Source organism: Typopeltis vanoorti, chromosome 19, assembly GCF_054136105.1.
Source record: "Typopeltis vanoorti isolate ZY-2024b chromosome 19, IOZ_Tvanoo_1.0, whole genome shotgun sequence".
NCBI classification, from domain to species: domain Eukaryota; kingdom Metazoa; phylum Arthropoda; class Arachnida; order Uropygi; family Thelyphonidae; genus Typopeltis; species Typopeltis vanoorti.
Genome location: NC_143567.1, coordinates 27,958,636 through 27,973,641, shown reverse-complemented (window position 1 = coordinate 27,973,641; position 15,006 = coordinate 27,958,636).

Here is a 15,006-nt window from a genome sequence, read left to right as displayed (position 1 = left end):
AAACTCAAGTTTTTCATCCACAGCAGGCAAACCTGTAACAGACATAATACAGTCTCTTCTGTTACAGTGCATGTCATGTCTGTACCTCATAAATTTGTTCATGTGCAGTAGATAAGGGAATAAATTTACCAAAATGTGAAATTGTGTTAGCTCATGATTTCTCATGACATAACTATGCTGTGTACTACTGGTAACACCAGGTAAATGCAAAAAAATTCCACTGCTCTGAGTATAGTGATCTGCAGAGAAATACATCCACACCTCATCTTTCTCCCTGCCCCAGTATGCCCATATGTTTGCTGTCATACTAGTATGTATTGCTGTTCTCTCAAGTTTGTGTATTGTATTCTTCTTGTGCTATACTGTAGTATTTCTTTATTTATTAAGAATTTAAAATGTTTAAATCTATGGTAGTGTTTTTATTCGGTTTGCTTTTTTTTTGTGTGTGTGTATTCCATATGAGACTACAGGTTAGATGTTCTACCTCAACCCAATTTTTCATACAAACCCTGTTATTTTTATTCCATGAAATTCCACAACATGATGATTTTTAGAAGCATACATATACTGTGTTTTAGGAGAAACAACTGTATGCTGGCTTCATAACATCAGCCGTAATTCGAACCATTTCCTCTCCCATGTCGTTTAAGTGATCATACCCACCTTAGATTAGCTCTGCTCACACTCATACATTCTTAAATGTTAACAATATTGAGTTTGTTTCTAAAATCTCGAAATTCGTTTGAACACTCTTGTTTATAGATATTTTATGATTTGGCTAATCTCTCTCTTATTCCATGTAAATTTATTCATCTGACTCCTCACTATACCAGCTTTGCTTATTCTGATATTTATTTCCATATATAATTTGCCATCTTCACTGAAAACTGTCTAAATAGTGCAGAAATATTTTTTTTCTGTAAGTTCTCCATTGGGAATATAGTTAACTTTCCATGTTCCTATTTTCACAGTTTGTCTTTATTACTAATTTTCATGCCAAATTTGTTACAGCAGATTTGTTAGTTAAAGAATACTGAAAATTTCAGTTGAATGTGTCTAAAGTAGAGGACTGAGCTGAATAATTACAATTACTATTGGGTTTAATACCACTTTCCTCTATAATATGATCCATATCGATAATGAATAACATTTGAGATAGCATTTACCCTTATACCTGAACATGGAAAATATCAGCTGCATTTTGAGTGCATCAGAATGTTTTCAATATTCAAATTAGACAAAATTTTTAGTGAAGATAGCAAATTAAATAGGCTGTAGACATTAAAATAAGCAAAGTAGTATATGGTATCAGGAGCCAGTTGAATAAATTTACATGGAATAAGAGAGAAATTAGCAGCTCATATATCCTTGAATTCTTGACATTAGAATTCAAGGATGTATGAGCAGAGTAACTCTAAAATTGCATGGCCACTTAAACAGAATGGGGTGAAAGGTTAATAAAAAAAAAATAATAATAATAATAATAAAACTGATTCTTGGAGAAGACTATGGTCTAGAATTGATTGTCACAATTAGTTGGCTTAGAAGGCTGAAATATAAGATCTGTCAGTATTAGTCCTTATAATACGATTGATTTAGAGGAAAAATTGTTGAGAAGAAGTTTAGAATAAACTTGTCACCCTCCATTAAAAAGACAGTCTCTTAACCATGCAAAATTAGTTTTGTTAAAAAATGAGTGTTCTGCATTATAAAAATAGCAGGAATTTTGCAAGTTTTCTAACATATTTTATGTTGTTCCTACATCCAGAAGGTGGTATAATCTATAATACATTGGTCTGGTTGTGTAAGGATAGATGATAAGAACCATGCCTCTTAAACAATAACCAGTTGTAATCCTCTGAGAAAACGAGGGAAGATTTGACTTCTGAAAATGGATGTAAAAGTGATGGGAAAAGAGATAAGCTTCAATGGATTTGCTGTTCATTCACTAGCATACATGCCAATATTTATAAAAAAAGATATAATGCAGAAACAGAATCTGTGTGATAGAATGAGTCTGTGAGAGTTAGATCTGGCTGAATTTCCCTTTTGTCTGAATAACATGAAAGATTATTACACAGCTTTTTGCAACTTCACCTGAAACATGGGAATACTTGAATTATTATTATTTTATTTATTTACTGTATGCTTAGAATGCTACAGGTATGATGCTGTTTGTGCTAGCAAACACTGGAGGTCATTGTCATCCAAGAAGAGAAATCTTGTCAAATATTTTACTATTATCAAATATCAAGGAAAGGTGAAACAAGGACAGTTGTCCACCATGAGGTAAACAATTGACATAAGTTTAGCTTTGGTATCTTCCTGACCTAGGAAGATACCAAGGCTAAATCAATGCAAATGCATAAATGTTCTATATATAAGTAGAAAAAAGGTGTTTGGCTATATTATTAGATGCTCTTGATCATAGATATACATCATTTTTTTCACTGGGTTGCAAAGTACTGTTGACCCTTGAAGAATGCAGGTTTGAACTGCGCAGATCCACTTATATGCGGTTTTTTATGAATAAATATATTGGAAAATTTGTTGGAGATTTGCAACAATTTAAAAAAACTCGCAGACGAACGGTGTAGCATAACATACCTAAATTAAAAAGTTAGGTATGTTATGAATGCATAAAATATATGCAAATACTTTATCATTTTATCTATTTTATCATTTACTATAAAGTATACACAGATTTATTATAAAAAGTTAAAATTTATCAAAACAGGCACAGACCATACGTAGCCATTTGCAGTCGAGAGAAATGTAAACAAATGGAAAGATAGTGATAAATCATAACTGCATAGAATTAACTTATTAATTAGTTAATTAGTATAAAATAAAAATTTCATAACAATTTGTTCATTAGGGTAAGGCTAGGCTACCATAAAATAATCATATTGCTGCTGCTTCATTATAAATGTATGAATCATTATACTGTAAATAAATATGAATAATTTCTTTCTGAATAATATGAATAATTTGATGTCTGGTATTGATGTGGGCACTGATAGACATACGATTCATCTTGTAAACAGAAGACAAACTTACGGTATCAATAAATATAGTATAGTACTGTAAATGTAAGGATATTTTCACTTCCTTATGATTTTCTTTAATAACATTTTCTTTTCTTTAGCTTACTTTATTGTAAGAATATAGTATATATACATGCCATATAAAATGTGTTAATTGACTGTTTGTTATTGGTAAGGCTTCCGGTCATCAGTAGGCTATTAGTAGTTAAGTTTTTCAGGAGTCAAATTATACACTGATTTTCGAACACCCCCCCCCTCTTTGTTCAAGAGTCAACTGTATATTACACTTGACAAGAAATTATATTCTTTTAATCCTTGACCTAAGGGTAAGCAAATAAAGTTTGCACATGAAATATCTTCAAGTAATTGACTTATGTGGCTGTTGACTTCATATCAGTTGCCTCATTATTTCATATTACAAAAACATTATAGCTCAAGTCACTATCCAAACTGGTTTCAACCTTCATTATGTTCTACAATTATCTTTGATTTTGAGTATTTAATAGTATTGTGATACAACATTTTACTACTTGTGTATAGAAAATATATGACCTGTATTAATTTAACCTTAGATCTTCCTGGCTGTGTTTCCCACAAATGAGAACTCAATAAATATTACAACCAGTCATAATTATTATTATTATCCTCCATGGAGTCAAAGGACTCATTCCATGCAATGAACCTGTCTCTCACTCACCTGCTCACACCCTCCTCATACAGCTTCCATGGATGGCCTCTGGTTCTACCCTTGCTTCCTTTTACTCTATGAAATATCTTCTCCTCATTAATCTGGTAACAACCCCTCACAAACTTGTGTCTCAATCAATATCCTCTCTTCTTCTATTCACAAGGCTCTGCAAGGTGCATTCCCTCAATCTTTCCTCATAGCTGACATCCCAAAGAAAGTTTATTAACTTAATAAACCTTCTCCAATACATCTTCATCCCCCCCCCCAAAAAAAAAAACAGATGCACGATAGTCCATATGTGGCCTGATCAAAGCCTTATACAGGAAACAAAGAGGATGGTTCTGCATGTCAATATCCTCCTCATTATTGTCATAATGAGGAGGATATTGACATTCGTGGAGGAGATAGTCATTATTGTCATAATGACTATCTCCTCCAACCTTGCCTACCGAATTTTGAGACCTTATACTTTTCAACATTAAACTGATAGCTCCAATCATTTGCCTACTCACATAGTGTATTCAGATGCTTCTGCAAGGCGACAACATCTACTCTACTTCTCATAGCCCTTCCAGCTTTGCATCATCAGCAAACAGCTACACATCTCCAGTTAAGTCAGTCCCAATTTCATTAACATACAAGTTAAACAATAATGGTCCCATAACAGATCCCTCTGGCACTTCACTAGTAACCTTCCTCTTTTGGGATACCACTCCTCCATGTACAACTTGCTGATATCTGTCTGATAGCCAATCAGCTATCCAACTTATTAGTTAACTGACCCCATCTGTTTCATTTTAGCTACTAGCTTGTCATGTGACAGTCTATCAAAGGTCTTTGAAAAATCCAAGTACACCACTGTATATGCACCTCCTTTATCTAGTGAATTTGTCACCTTGTTATGTAAGCAGATTGCTGAAATGTGATCCCCCACCCATGCTGACCATCATAAAGAATACTGCTATTATCAACCCACTTTTGATTCCTAGTCTTCACCAACTTCTCTAATACCTTAACAACAATCCCAGACACACAGATTGGTCAATAAATTTTAGTCTTAGTCTTATCCCCTTCCCCCCTTGTGAAGTGGAACAATTTTCCCCACTTTCCATTCCTTTGGGACTCACCCATTTGCAAGGCCCATGTTAAATAGTTGTGCCAAAAGTGCAATTAATTCCATAGGGCATTCCCTCAAGACACGTGGCAATATACAGTCAAATCCTATTTCCTTATTCACATCAAGTTTACTTAATTCCTCATATACTTCCTGCTAATTCACCATTGGTCCTTCCTCTGCCATACCCACTACACTCCAGCTTCTCCTGATGTTGCCTTCTCGAGGATGAAATCCACTAATAAACTCATCATTGAATAATTCATCTGTATCCTCTGCATCTGCCAGTTGTCATCAACTAGCATCCTCTTCCGATAGTCATTTTCCCTTCTATTTGCCATATATTGAAGGAGCACACTTGGATTTTTCTTAGCTTGATTAGCTAATTTTTTCTCATACTGCACTTTTGCTGCCCTTACCAACTGAGTTACCTTCCTGGCCCGCTCTTTGTACTCTTCATGCAACTGATCATTACCAACATTCATCTTGTATTGCTTCCGCAGTGTCTTCTCCTTCTTCTGGATTTTGTGCTTAATCTCTTTAATCACCATTTTATTCCTACTTTGTTTAACTTTTTCATCTTTGAAATACACTTTCACATTGCTGCTGTTAAATAGCTCTTAATCAATGCCCATGTAGCATCTGTATCCTTCCCACTCAGTTCCTCTTTCTGTGCTTTCTATAATCACTAGCATTGCAGTTTCTGCTTATATCCCTTCTTTATAGAAGTTCTCATGTGACTGGTTGCCACCCATAATGTTTTTGCATTATTTGGATACTGAGGCAAATGATGTGAGGTCAACAGCATCTAATAAGTAGACTAGTCACATATGTGCAAATTTTGTTTGCTTAATAAGGGATTAAAACAAGAATGATTTCTCAATAAGTATAATCTTTGTAACCCAACAGAAAAAACTTTTTACAACTGTCTCTAATCCAGAATATTATTAATTTCAATATGAATACTATGGTAAGAAGAGCAAGATTAATAGTTTGGGTATAAAGTTATTTCTCTTTGAATTTTTTTTTTTAGTGTTATTTTGGTTCAGGATCAAAGTAATCATGCAATTTGTTTATGATATGGCAAAAAGTAATTTGTATTGGTTATCAGGGCAAGAATGGAGGAAAGGAATGTGAGAAAGTTGGTTCTGTTTTCAGGCTATGTTATTATGCTAGTGCCATCATGAGAATATTGAGAGAGAGAGAGAGAGAGAGACAGAATTATAGATGGATAGATAGTTTGCTTATGGATTGACATTGTTCTTGATGGTGAATAATTGTAATTGCTCCATCAAGTAAAAGGCAATTAGATAGAAGAAGAATATGTGCTTTTCAAATGTAGGCAAGCTTGCAGGTCCATTATTGAATGGACCTCATTCATGTCATCTTTTTCTTCTGACGAGTTAGGAATGAGATTGGCTTTGAATGAATGGAAGTGGTTATCTCATCTTAGCCAAAAATTTTAGGTATTACTGAGACTTTGTCAGTGGAGAAAGCTATTCTTACAGAGATAGAATATAAGGAATATTATATTTTTAAGGAGAATAGGACAGAGAACAGTTGAGGGAGGGAACAAATTTGAAGCTGCCTGTGCAAGATAAAGGTTAACAGGTCAAAATATATTAGTTGGCTGCTGCTATAGATCATTGGATGCATAGGGAGGTGTAGACATTCATCAACAAATTAGTTCAATGTGTACAGGGTGAGGGACTTCATATGCAAAAGGAGAGAGAGAGACACTGGAATGAGAAAAAGCTACATTAGAGAAATGGAATTTGTGCAGCTATGGAGATATTGTCTAAAATTGCATGTGATTGGATGGGACTTGAGGTTTTGACAGTGCTCGATCTGATAATTGCATGAGAGGATTTGTCCTTAACCAAAGTAACCATTTTGCCTCTGACTGGAGAGAGTGAATGTGACCAGTGAGGTGGCAGAATGTGGAGTATTCAGTTATAGAAAGATTATATGTGAAGTACAAAGTCGGTGATTATGATAAACTCAAGAGGCTGCTTTGAGCAGTGTCGTGGCCTTTAAAAGATGCAGTATCAGACTTCATACCCAGGATCACAAGGATAAATCAGGCAAAAATTAAATCATTAAGCAGGAGTTTTTTTTAAGCTCTGAAGGGAATATAAATAGAAATGTAATCAGCAAGCTCATAAGCAGTGTAGGCAGGAAGAGTGACTTTAATGGTAAGAAAGGCAAAATCAGATAATGAAAGGAAATTAAAAAAAAAAAAGACTTGCATTTACTCACTGCATGGATCATCCATTGACTGACTGTAACATGGATGCAAAAATAAAAGTAGAAGAATTGGAGTTATTAGAATATTATGAAATCTCATCATGAATACAGCCATGGGAGTGGATGGAAATGAGGCTGTGTGTTATGAGAAAATGCAAGAGAATTGGCAGTATCCCTACAAGGCTGTTTGTGTCAGCACTGGCAAGGTCTCAAGAAACAAAAAGAGGACAAGATCATTCAGGAGGCTCAGAGGTAGATGTAGCAAATTATGGACTGATATCTCAGGAGTGTTGATTAAAAAAAAGTTAGTGCCAGAATTTAAGAATGGATGGTTAGGAATATAATAATCTATGGGGATGGGTTTGTTAAGGATATGTCCTGCCTTGGTAATTGACTTTCTGCAGTAAAGTGACATATTAGTTGGATCAAGGAAATTGATACGATCTCTAAAAAGGTATTTTGAATTATTGATTTCATTAGCAGTATTGTCATTGAAACCATCATAAGTAGCATTCCTTGCAAAATATTTTACTAACAATAACAAAATGAATATTACACATATTCTGTTGTCATTTGAATGCTGCATTACTGCTTTGATAAACAATGGAGAAATGCCTATTCATTTTAATTCTGATTTTGATTCATTTTCATTTCAGTGGTATTCATTTTTTTTTAATTCTTATATTTATTGCTTTTTTATGCCTAGTTATAACATTCGTTATGAGAGTATTTAATCTTGAATTTAAATTATTTTTAGTTTATTGCATTTTAGTTGTATACAAGCATATTGAAGTTTCATGTTTATACATAGTTCATATTAGCATATTTTAGTATAAAGTTTGTCTCATTCTTCTAATCATTAGACATCTGCAGATTTGCTTTATTGCAAAGCAGTTTTTAAAACTTTATTTTAATTTTGTTACTTTGGCACAGTCTGACCATAATATGGTACTTGACTCTAGATTTATTTATGCTAGTCTTCAAATGTATAGAAAGGCTTATGTGTTCGTTGTACATGTTGATTAATTTTGATGGTATATATTAGAACACAGAATGATAAGTAAATAATTATTTATTGACTTATTGCTGATATTTCGCTGGTGTTATAACCATCTTCAGAGCACAAGACACAGATTGTTACAGTACGCGAGACTACAACAACATGGTGTAACAATGGGACTAGTTTGAACAATTGTAGCAACAACACAAAGACTAAAGTCCTAATTAAGCACCCTCTGTGTTTAAAAAAAAAAAAAAAAAAACAGAGAGAAAGCAGGTACTGGTTATGTCTTAGGCTAACTGTCTCCCAAATCTTAGGCAAATTTATACAGCCATATTTGTTGAGATTCGGAGTATGTTTCAAGGCTTCTGTTGCTTCTAAGAGCAATCTCTCAGACTTGTAAATGCTTCTGTGCAGTACTTTTGTTTTCTTCCAGTGAAATATCAGCAATAAGTTAGTAAATAATTATTTACTTATCATTATGCTAGCCTTGTTTACCACTTTCACATCTGAACAGTTTATTATTTTACTTTATTTTTTTTTAGCACTATAAATTTGCTGATACTAAATAGGATTTGCTTGATAGCTTGAAAAAGAAATTCAGACAAATAGGGCTACTGGGGAGGGGGAAAGAGACTTGCAGTTTAGAAGTATAGAAAATGAACTGGGACACCTGTGGAGAGTATGCAAAAATAAAAAATGATGTAGAATAATCAAAACTAAGTTAATATATATATATCTCTGTTTGCAACAGAAATTGTTCTGAACATGGATAAGTTTATTTCATTTCAAGAATTATAATCAAACCTGTCACACTTGTCTCATCTACCTTTACTGTTTTACTCGTCATTTTTACATTATCTGATGTTTCAAGCAAATTGTCATCACCCCATTCTCGAGTTACCATAATGTTTTCATTATCTGTCGCCAATGTGTAACACTTCAGAATGTATGAGAACAACAGAGTTTGAAGTGTTTGCTCACCTCAGCATTAGAGAGGAACTGCTGTGTTACTGAAATCCCTATATAATTATTGCATCATCAATTAAAATAATGTTGTCATTCTTATTGAAGTTAGAGTGCATGTAGTACAGTGATAATCCAATTTATAATTAAATCTAAATCGTTTGACAACTGTGTAATTTAATACTTATTTATGCAATGATCGGTAGTATCCTGCATTAACCCATATCTCAGCTCATCAGAACATGGACTCCACAAAAGGATGCTATCCCATGCTTGACTGTTTTGTATCCTGCATTTGCCTTATATTATTATTATTATTATTATTATAACAGTCTCCATGGAGTCAAAAGACTCGTCATGGGAGAAACCATATTGACACACTAACCATTATTTACACAATACCTATCATACTTCTCCTTAAATTCATTCACAGACAAAACATTTACAACCACCTCTGGCAATGCATTCCCCCCCCCCTTCAAAACCCTCCAAGTAAAAAACAATCTAGTCCTAACACCCTTGTTAACCACACTCTTACATAATCTCCAGTAATGGCCCCTCGTTCTCTTCCTTCCTGCACTGGTCTTAAAAATGTCATCAGTATCAATCCTGTAAAATCCCTTTAATAATTTATATGCTTCTATCATATCTCCTCTCCTACGTCAATGAGCTAGTTTTTGGAGCCAACGGATCTTCAATCTATCCTCGTAGGGAACATCCCACAGACCTGCAACAATCTTTGTAACTCTCCTCTGAATCCTCTCCACCATTTCTTCATCACCAAGGAATCCAGGTGACCAGATCTGTGCACAATAGTCCAAATGTGGTCTTATTAATGCCTTATAAAGTGGAACAATAATTTCCTTATCCCTGCTTGTTAGTGTCTTCTTCAACAACTATGTAATTTGATGTGATGTTTTGGTAATCTTTGCAATATGCCATTTAAACTTAAGTTCTCTGTACACAATAACTCCCAAGTCCCTTACCTCATCAACTTCTTGCAGTTCAGTTCAGTTCCGTTAAGATAGTGAATAGCATGTGATCTCATCCTCCCGAAGTGCATCACCTTACACTTAGCCACGTTAAACTGACAGCCATTTACCTTAGTCCATACCGTCAGCTATGTAAGTCATCCTGCAAGATATCTACATCATCTGAATTGACTCGCTCTTCCTAATTTTGCATCCTGAGCACACTGAAATGATGTTATCTCTTTTTCTCTCTCTCTCAAACTATTCATTCTACTGATTGAGCAGACAATCAAGTACCACCTTCTCATGCTCTTGGACCCATTCTAAGCAATCATGATGCATTATCATTTGGGATGTAACATTACTAGATAGATAAAATGTAAGCATTGAGAAGATATGCTTGTCAGCAACAATACTCAAATAGGCTGTGGCAATCAGATGAAAAGAATATGAAAATCTAAGTATCTGATAAGAAATTACTCCCCCACCTTCTGAATGAAATGCACTTCCAGACTAGTTAACCTTTTTTTGCTATCATCCATTATTGGTATACCCATAATTTCTGTTTCATTGGCAAGAATGGCAATCATCTGCTGCTGCTGCTCTAGCTCGATAACATGTGTTAAAGATATGCTCCTGGAGTACCAATCCAGTGATAAGCCAGTTCTAGCTATGTTACTAGATGCTTCCTGCTTTTTGGACCATTCTTCATGCATGCAAACATCCTGCAGGGTAGTGGTTTCTGTGATATTTTCTCACATCCAAAATCATTATTTTTTTGGTCCATTATCTCATTGGATGAATTCTCTCTCTCAGTAATCAAAAAAGTTTTAAGCATTATGTACTTGGACAAACCATATGTGGGCTCATATCCTGTATAGGATGCATAAAGCACTTTTAAGGACTTTTTATCCAAATTAGCCATGTGGCATAAGCTTTTACCCTTGCAAAACAACTAGGTGCAAATTTACAGCATGAAGTCCTTTGAAGTTCCCTTAATCTTAAACCTTAGCACTAGCATAATACTGTAAAACCACCTAGTAGTAGTATTACAATGAATATTTGTGATTTAGCAAATCTTCATTTAAGTTCTGGTATTGAGATGACATCGTTTAGATGGAAATAGATTTTTTTAAAAAATAAAATAAGTTCTTATAATGTAGTTAATTTTTTCTAGTCTTTAAATACAAATCTTGTACTCCATGTAAGTCCAACTACTTGTGGAACTCATTGGTCAGTATTGTTTATTTTAATAAAATCTGTTTCTGTCTAAAATCAAACGAACCCTGTAGTATCGTATATTCATGTACAAAATGAAATTTGTTTCTTAATGTTGTTTCATCAGATGAAACGCATAAGAAACAAACCCCTCAGCTGAACTGTTTCAAAATGTGTAAATTAATTTTATGCTTGTAGATCTGAAGTGTAATTTCTTGTGCTGTTTTAATTTCATATAACTAATTTATTACTATTAGCAATTTATGAAGATATGCATAGTATTGCTAAAATCACTTAAAATTATTGTAGTCAGTCATTTGCTTCTTTTCTGCAGAAATATGCCTTTTTTTTTTTAATTTGAGTTATTTAAATTTCCCTTATAAATCAGTCATACCACTACTTTTGTGTTCAAACTAATGTATATATTAATTATTCATTTTGAAGTGTCAGTACTACTGTATAGGAAAATATTCTAGTGCAAATTAATGTAAATGTATTTATTTTTTAATAAAATATTCAATTTACAGAAATATGCAAATATATTTTTATATGTTTATTATTTTTATTGTTTAGCACATCATTATATTCAAGTATATAAGAGCCTCACACTGAAATCATTTGTACACATTGATGTGACTCTCACCAGGTTCTAATCCTATGGTATGGACTTGCACAATACTTGTGATACTTCGCTTTGATGTTCAAAGTTTGAACTCATTCATCAGCAGAACTCGTAACTGATTCTGGAAACTCATTCCCCTTATTTATTACCCTTCTCATGCATTCATTAACCATATTCTTGCTTAATTTCCAGAGATAATCCCCCCCCCACGCATTAATTATGTACTGAAAAATGTTCTCTGTATCAGTCATATAGTCCACTTAAACATTGTTTTTATTATTATCTCCCCTTTTCTACCTATAAAGCAATTTCTGTAACTCACAAATCTTTTAACCTATTCTCAAAAGGCATTCTACAGACCTACACCTTGGTCACTCTCCTCTGCATCCTATCTATCTCTTCCTTATCTCCAAGAAATCCTGACAGCCAGATCTGAGCACAGTATTCCAAATGTGATCATATCAAGGCCTTATAGAGAAGTATAACAATCTCCTTATCTCTGCTTGTCAGCATATTCTTGAATAACCAAGTAGCCCTATAAGCTCTTTAGTCATTTCTGCAATATGTCCTCACACTCCAACAGCATCTCAAGATCCCTGGCCTCGTCAATTTCCTGCAGTTTAGTTTCATCAGTAGTACGCATCTGGTAATCTCATTCCAAAATTTCATTAACTGATAAACATTCTCTTTTGGTCATACTGTTAGTCTGTATTATCGTATATGATTTCTGCATCATTTCTTTATTAGCTATTGCTGTACCCAGCAATAGTCATCAGCAAACAACTGAATATTTTCCCCTGGGATCATTTTCTGTATTATGAATTGATTATCTCTCACTTATCTTAACACCATCAGCAAAATAAGCAACATTCCATTATTGCATCCATAGAGGGCATCAATTAGGCTTCAGGATTCTCCATCCCCAAATCTTTGTGTGCACAAGTGGAAGAATATCTTTGTTCCCAAAAAGTTGCCTCAGTGATCAAGGCAAATATCTGTTTAATAGCTAAATAATTACTATTCCTCCTAGAGATGTGTTTTCTCTTCTGAACAATAACACCAAACACAGAATAGCATTTTCCAATTTTATGTAGTTGGAGACTTTTTTTTGCCAAGTTTGCCAAAAAAATGTATGTACTTTTCAGAATTAAATAAGTAAATTTGTTTGTAATATCAGTAAAAATATTTGACATTTTTAGGTATCTGATCATAAGATGACTTGCTGGAACTAAGTGTATTTTCTATGTTGTGTATATGCCTGTTATTCAAACTTGAATAACAGTAGTTATACATTTCCATTCATGTACATTCTTTATCATTTATAGCTTGATTTTCTCTGTTGATATGTCATATTTGAATGTTTATATTTTCTGAGGACTGGTAATTTTTATAAGAACCTGTTATCAGGTTGTTTGAAAAATTAGTTTGTTTTGGCAATTTTTGAAAAATGTTCTGGATTCATTAAATCTTGTTGGAAAATTTTTTTGAACAGTAAAAATTCCAGATTTTACTGTGTATTAGGTTTTCTTCTGTGTATAGTTTTGAGAATACTTTAAAAGAACCTGCTTTATTCTTGATTTCAAAACAACAACAAAAAAATATTGAGGAATGAATTTTTGCTTGAAATAACTGCTCATGTTTTAAAATTTGGTTGAGATGTTTGTTGTGAGGAAGTATACTAAAGTCATGCTTGAGCATTGATGGTCATTTTGAAACCATGATGCCAAATGGCAAAAAATGTTTGTCACTGAGATGGACTCCTCTTTTAAAAGCAGAAACATACATTAACAGATTTCAAAGGCTGATAAAATTCTTGCCATTTCAAACATCATTAGTTTTTCAAATTTACTGTAAAATGTGTATATAAACACACTTTTTTTTTCTGGTCTTTTTCAGCCATTCTTGGGAGGGTTGTAATGCTGAGACTTAGAAAACACAGTCAGAACCAGTTGTGGCCACTCACACATCCAGTTCATCTCTACTCTCACATTATTCATTGTCACCTCATTATTATTAATTTAAAAAATTTGATGCCTTTTATGCTTCAAAGGGTAGACCGAGCTCCTTAAAACCTAACTTTTTGAAAACTACTGGGAAGCCACTCCATCTTTCAGGCATTTACTTGAGAGTGAGCCCAAACTACAATAAATCCAAACTTTTCAGGAGATGGAGAGCAGACAACTTCTGCCATTTGGTCGGTTACAGTCACTACTGTAACCGACCAAATACACCTATCTTAAGCATGCTGAAGTACAAATTCAGGAAAACTTAAGCAATTAGGGTGGAAGCGGGCAAGTTTGTGGAAAGGTGCATGAGGCAAGTAAGAAGTGAGATTTAAACCTGAGTTTTAGGAAGGAAACCCTATTTGTCCTTGTCAGAGATTGAATAAATTGAAAACAAGTGACAGAAAACCTTAGAAAAAGTTTCTCTAGTCGATGACTAGAATCGAACGTACAACAGTTTTTGTGGGTGGCATAGCACTATGAAATGCAAAGGCTGCTCAAGTATATTTTTTTTTTATTATAATTGGTGACTATTACTGCTACTACAGAAGATATGGTTGAGCTAAAAAATATCTGCTGTTAAGATTTTTTATATGTATATCAGGGGCTAATATTCTAAGCGTGCGGTGCTCATCCACCGAATAGCAACATCAACGATATTATATTTTTTATTCATTCCCGTTAATGACTTGACTTCCCTGATTGTTTCCAGACTTCGCGTGGTTCCTAGAAGTAAACACAGTATACTGATGCTTCGCGAACAGGACATTTTTCGACGCTTAAATATTGCAACACATCGCGTTAATAGCCCAGGTGTGCGTTCAAAATATACACCTTTGAAAAGATGTACAGGTGGCGCAGCGGGTCAAATTCTTAGTGTTCTAGTCGTTTTAAACCTCTCAGAAGGCGAGACAGGGTGAGCCCAGAGGCTGTGATTGGTTATTGTGTCGACCAATCCAATTGAACATTGTAATTTGTCATTCGTTGATGTTTTTGTTTTCTCAGTTTCATCTGTTTTGCGTGAGTGACGTATGAACTGATGTGTAGGCAAGTTTTTAATATATAATTTTCAATAAATTTATAACTGTCCATAATTACAGTGGGAAATAGTATTGTAGTTGAAGGAGGTA